Source organism: Papaver somniferum, chromosome 3 (assembly GCF_003573695.1).
Source record: "Papaver somniferum cultivar HN1 chromosome 3, ASM357369v1, whole genome shotgun sequence".
Classification (NCBI taxonomy): Eukaryota; Viridiplantae; Streptophyta; class Magnoliopsida; order Ranunculales; family Papaveraceae; genus Papaver; species Papaver somniferum.
In genome coordinates this window covers 229,449,118-229,454,404 of record NC_039360.1, presented here as the reverse complement: position 1 = coordinate 229,454,404, position 5,287 = coordinate 229,449,118, and the positions used below count along the sequence as shown (strand labels likewise).

Sequence of the window (5,287 nt, the reverse complement as noted above, 5' to 3'; positions counted from 1 at the left end):
ATAAAGTGTTTGGAAGTATTGGGAGAGGTCAAATACGCTGAAGAGAGTTTGGCAGGAAGAAAACTCCAAAGCTTGTTGTGGAGATAAACCAAGATTTTGAGGGAGATTTAATCGAGTTGTGGGTTATAAAAGGAGAGGGGATAAGTCATATAAGGGGTACGAAACCTTAGGAGAAGTTTAGAACACCACAGAGCTCCAAAGATCGAGTTGCAGGAAAATACAATATTCTGCTGCTGCTGCTGCTGCTGAAGAGGAAGAACACGAAGAACATTGACGCACAAGAAACTGTCGCAGAAAACTATCGTTGTTTCACAGCAGAACCTATGTGTCGTTCATCACAGCGGTTGCATTAGGTCTTTAGCTACTATTTCGCCCTGTAACAGTGATTCTGCAACACCAATACACTGTTGCAAACAGTCTGTGTTATTACTTTTCATTCTTTTAATCATCTTTTGAGCAACAAATACATATTTTGAGACCATGATTAATATTAGGAGCTAAACCCCATTGCTGAGGCGATAGAGGAAGCTATTTTTCCAACAAAAAGTGGTATATTCTATTTTTTCTTTTTATTTGCAACAATTATATGATTATTTGCCTTGAACTATTATGGAATATGATTTTTATTTGAGTGTTTGTGATTTATTTTGATGGTGTATGCTTAGTTTTAAGACTTTTGATGCTTCATACTTGGTATTTAAAATTATTACTTTTGAAAATCTACTTGTTGCAATATTTTAGAATCAAATTAAACGAGAAAATTGCATAAATATAAGTATTGGTTTAATCACTTTGAACTTGGAAAATAGTGGAATCTTAGCCTCAGTGTTTCTTTTAATATTGATATCATCTTTGATTGAGTTTGCTATAATTTTTAGTGAGTTTTCTATTTTAGAATTTAAGTCTAATTAATATCCTTCACAAGTCTGAGAATCGAACCACTTTTACCACTATCTACAAATCACATTAATTTTTGGCGCCGCCGACGCGGACTTGTTTTTAGGGTTTTAGATTTATTTATTTTTATTTATTTATTTATTTTATTATTTTTGTAATTTTTTATGTTTTTGGGTATTTATGTTGTGTGTATAGGTTCCGGATCATAAAGAAAATTGAGCCAAAGAGTTTGGTGATTTCATGAATACTTGGAGCTAAAGATTAAAGCAAAAAGAACAGTAAAGAAGACAATTTTATTTTAGACAATTTTAATTTAGGGTTTGTTTATTTTTATTTTAAAAAAAAAAACTGTATTAGGGTTTATTATTTTTGTAATTTTTCTTTACTTTTTGGATTTTTGGACTTTGGACTTTGGGACATTATTTCTTTTTTTTTATTACCCTACGGAAGGGTACTTTAAATATAAACTGTTTGCAGAGAAGGAGGACAATTACTAGACATCGGAGTCAGTGACCCAAGTCGACTACAACCGATTCATCCCCAGTCTGGAACGGGAGGTAAGATTCTAAACACTCGCGAATCCCCTGTCAGCGAGTTACTGGACTCCTTCGTATGCATATATGTTGAGGATTGAATACGGACATTTATTTTTCTAGTAAAGGGCAAGGCCTAGCCATACAAGATAAGGGTTCGGATTTCATCACCGTTCTGTTCTTGCCCGCTTTAGGAACACGTAACCTACGCGAACCTAAGCCTAAAATTTTGACTAGAACGAAACCGATAGGGTAACGAGCTTAACAGGAAAGTCATTCGAAAAATATTGGTTACTCTTTTAAGCATACTTCGAAGTTCTTGACGGTTTCTGTAAGTTGAATGCGTGACTGCGCCGCCTTGTAATACCGGTGAGGCCTTGCGTATCAAAGCTCCACCGAGCTTCCCTCGCCTCTATTCAACTTACGTTAACTCGGATTGATTCCATGGGGGCTTTCTTAAATTGTAACGAATTACCGTTCGAAGGATTAGAAGCTGGTCTAGAAACAATCTAAGTGGAGCCATCATGCTTTTTGTTTGCTAGAAATCAATAGGTTTGATTTGGTTGAGTCGGCCTTGATCTGTGTTTGCTTGCCTTTCCAATTTATAAAATTCTATTGTATGCCTGAACGTAAAAGAGACGCACTAGATACATTTTTTAAAGAGAAACCTAGTAGTTCCAAGCTTCTCGATTACCTTAATCTAGATAGTCCGACTTTTGAAGAGTCTGTTTTTGAACGTCCTTTGACTGAGGAGAGAATCCCTGTTGCTCCGATAGCGCAAGAAATGGCAACTTTGAAAGCTTTGTTGAATCCAACTAGGACTACTCGTCCTTCGTGTATTAAGTTAGCTGAAACGGAGGCACCCTATGAACTGAAACCTGGGACCTTACAGATGCTTCCAATATTTTTAGGGAAAGAAATGAAAACCCTTATTACCATGTTAGGAATTTTGAGGAAATTTGTAGTACTCTAGGAATTAGAGGCTTAGATGATGATGCTTTGAAACTTAGGTTATTCCCATTTTCCCTGAAAGATAAGGCCAAGTCGTGGCTATATAGTTTGGACTCCGAGTCAATTGAGACATATGAACAACTTACATATGCCTTTTTCAATAAGTTTTTCCCTAGGCACAAAACATCGTCTATTAGGACCCAAATATGCACATTTTCACAACAAGATGGAGAATATTTATATAGGTATTTGGAAAGGTTCAATGATTTATTATCCCAGTGTCCTCATCATGGTTTAGAAAAGGTTAGGCTATTTCAGATCCTTTATGAGGGTTTAGATTATTCCACAACGACCATGGTTGAGTCTGTATGCACTAGTGGATTTGAAAACCAAACTGTTGATGAGGCGATGGAATTTTTTAATGAAATCGCCGAAAAAACCCAGCAATGGGAAAATAGTAGGGCACCCCACAAAACAATTCTTTTAAGTAGAGGAAACGTTAATAGGGTAGAAGGAGGCTATGAACCAGATGCCAAAATTGCTGCTATAGCAAAAAGGTTAGAAGCTTTAGAAGTGGGCCAGACTAGTGGTAGAGTGGAGCCTTTTTGGGAAGGCCAGAATATTGAAGAGCAAGCCAATGCTCTTTATAATAACACTAGATTTAATAACCGTCAAACGATTGACCCATATTCAGAAACCTATAATCCTGGTTGGAGAAACCATCCGAACCTTTCGTGGTCTAAGGGCCAAAGTCAAGGTCAGTTTAGTAATTCTAATGCTCCCCCAGGTTTTGGCTATACTAAGAATCCTTCAGGACTAGCTCAGTTTCAGAATCAGTCAGATAAGAAAATCCTAAGTTTAGAGGAATCTCTCGCCTTGTTAACTCAGCAAACTGCAAAATTCAGTTATCCGTAGAACAGAGTCTACAAGCTAGTAACAGGATAGGACAAGAAAATAGTCAGGCTATTTCCGAGTTAAAAACCCAGGTTGGTCTGATAAGTGATTCTTTGAGAGAAAAAGGTAAGTTTCCTAGTCAAACACAACCCAACCCTAGAGGAGTTCATGAATTAGGTGCAAAACCATCGAATCAATTGAATGTGTTAGAACCCTTAGAAGTGGTAGAGTTGTAGACAATAAGGTAACCATGCCCGATAGTGAACATACTGTAGTTCACCCCTCAGGATCTCACCTCTCAGGACCAGTAGCTGAAGAGACTGATAAAGTTTCTGATGATGTGAATTCGGTTCCTGAAAGGTCTGATTTTAGCCTAGAGCCCCATTTCCTCAGCTATTAGTACCAACAAAGAAGGAATCGAACTTTAATGACATAGTGGAGGTTTTTAAGCAAGTTACCATAAACCTTCCTTATTAGATGCAATTAGGCAAATTCCTGCTTATGCCAAGTTCCTTAAGGATATGTGTACGCGAAAGCGAAAACTTAGCGTCCATAAGAAAGCCTTTTTAGCTAGTCACGTAAGTTCAATCATTCAGAACACCACAACTCCAAAGTACAAAGACCCAGGTTCTCCTACCATTGCTTGCACAATAGGTAACTTCCGGGTAGAAAAAGCTTTACTTGACTTAGGAGCCAGTGTGAACTTACTGCCATTCCATGTATACTTACAGCTAGGACTTGGTGAAATGAAACCTACTCAGATGACACTGCAGTTAGCTGATAGGTCTGTTAAAATCCCTCGAGGTGTTATCGAGGATGTTCTTATTGAGGTCGACAAGTTTATTTATCCAGTGGATTTCGTGGTCCTAGATACCCAACCTGTCCCTGACCCAGAGAACCAGATACCTGTGATTTTAGGTCGCCCATTTTTAGCTACGTCTAATGCGATCATTAACTGTCGAAATGGTGTGATGAGTTTATCTTTTGGTAATATGACTATGGAGATGAACATTTTTAATGTCAGTAAGCAACCTCATGAGCTAGATGACACATGTGTTGAGAGGTGAACATGATAGAAGCCTTAGTTCAGGAGTCATTACCAAACATTTGTCTGAAGACCCATTAGAAAGTTGTCTATCCCATTTTGGTTTAGATTTTGACGACGATACTATTGAACAGGTGAATGCTCTATTAGATTCTACCCCTGTGTTAGACACTGATAGATGGAAAGCTAGGTTCGAACCGTTACCAGTTTCTGAGACTACCCTAATTCCTTCTTTAGAAGAGCCCCCAAAGTTGGACCTTAAACCACTACCGATACTCTAAAGTATGTGTTTTTAGGCCCATCTGAGACTTTACCTGTGATTGTAGCTTCCATTTGGATAGTGATCAGGAAAGTAGGCTAGTAAATGTACTTCAAGACAATAAGGAAGCTTTAGGGTGGACTATAGCAGACATTAAGGGTATAAGTCCTACTGTGTGTATGCATCAGATTCATTTAGAGGAAGACTCCAAACCTTCTAGGGAGATGCAACGTCGACTGAACCCTAACATGAAAGAGGTAGTTCGAAAAGAGGTGCTTAAGTTGTTAGATGCGGGTATTATTTACCCAATTTCAGACAGTAAGTGGGTCAGCCCTGTTCAGGTTGTCCCCAAGAAATCAGGTATCACTGTAGTCCAGAATGATAATAATGAATTAATCCCAACCCGAGTGACCACGGGATGGCGTGTGTGTATTGACTATAGGAAATTGAACAAGGTCACAAGGAAGGATCACTTTCCCCTTCCTTTTATCGACCAAATGCTAGAGCGATTAGCTGGACATAGTCACTATTGCTTCTTAGATGGCTACTCCGGTTATAATCAGATCGTTATTGCCCCAGAAGACCAAGAGAAAACCACTTTTACCTACCTGTCCCTTTGGTACCTTTGCGTATAGACGCATGCCTTTCGGGCTATGTAATGCCCCTGCAACTTTTCAGCGTTGTATGATGAGCATATTTTCTGATATG

General features: G+C 38.4%; 1 pseudogene; it reads right to left on the bottom strand.

Annotated features, from left to right (window-relative positions):
• Nucleotides 1-2,577: 2,577 nt before the first annotated feature.
• On the bottom strand, nucleotides 2,578-2,677 carry LOC113362345 (annotated as a pseudogene).
• Nucleotides 2,678-5,287: the final 2,610 nt, after the last annotated feature.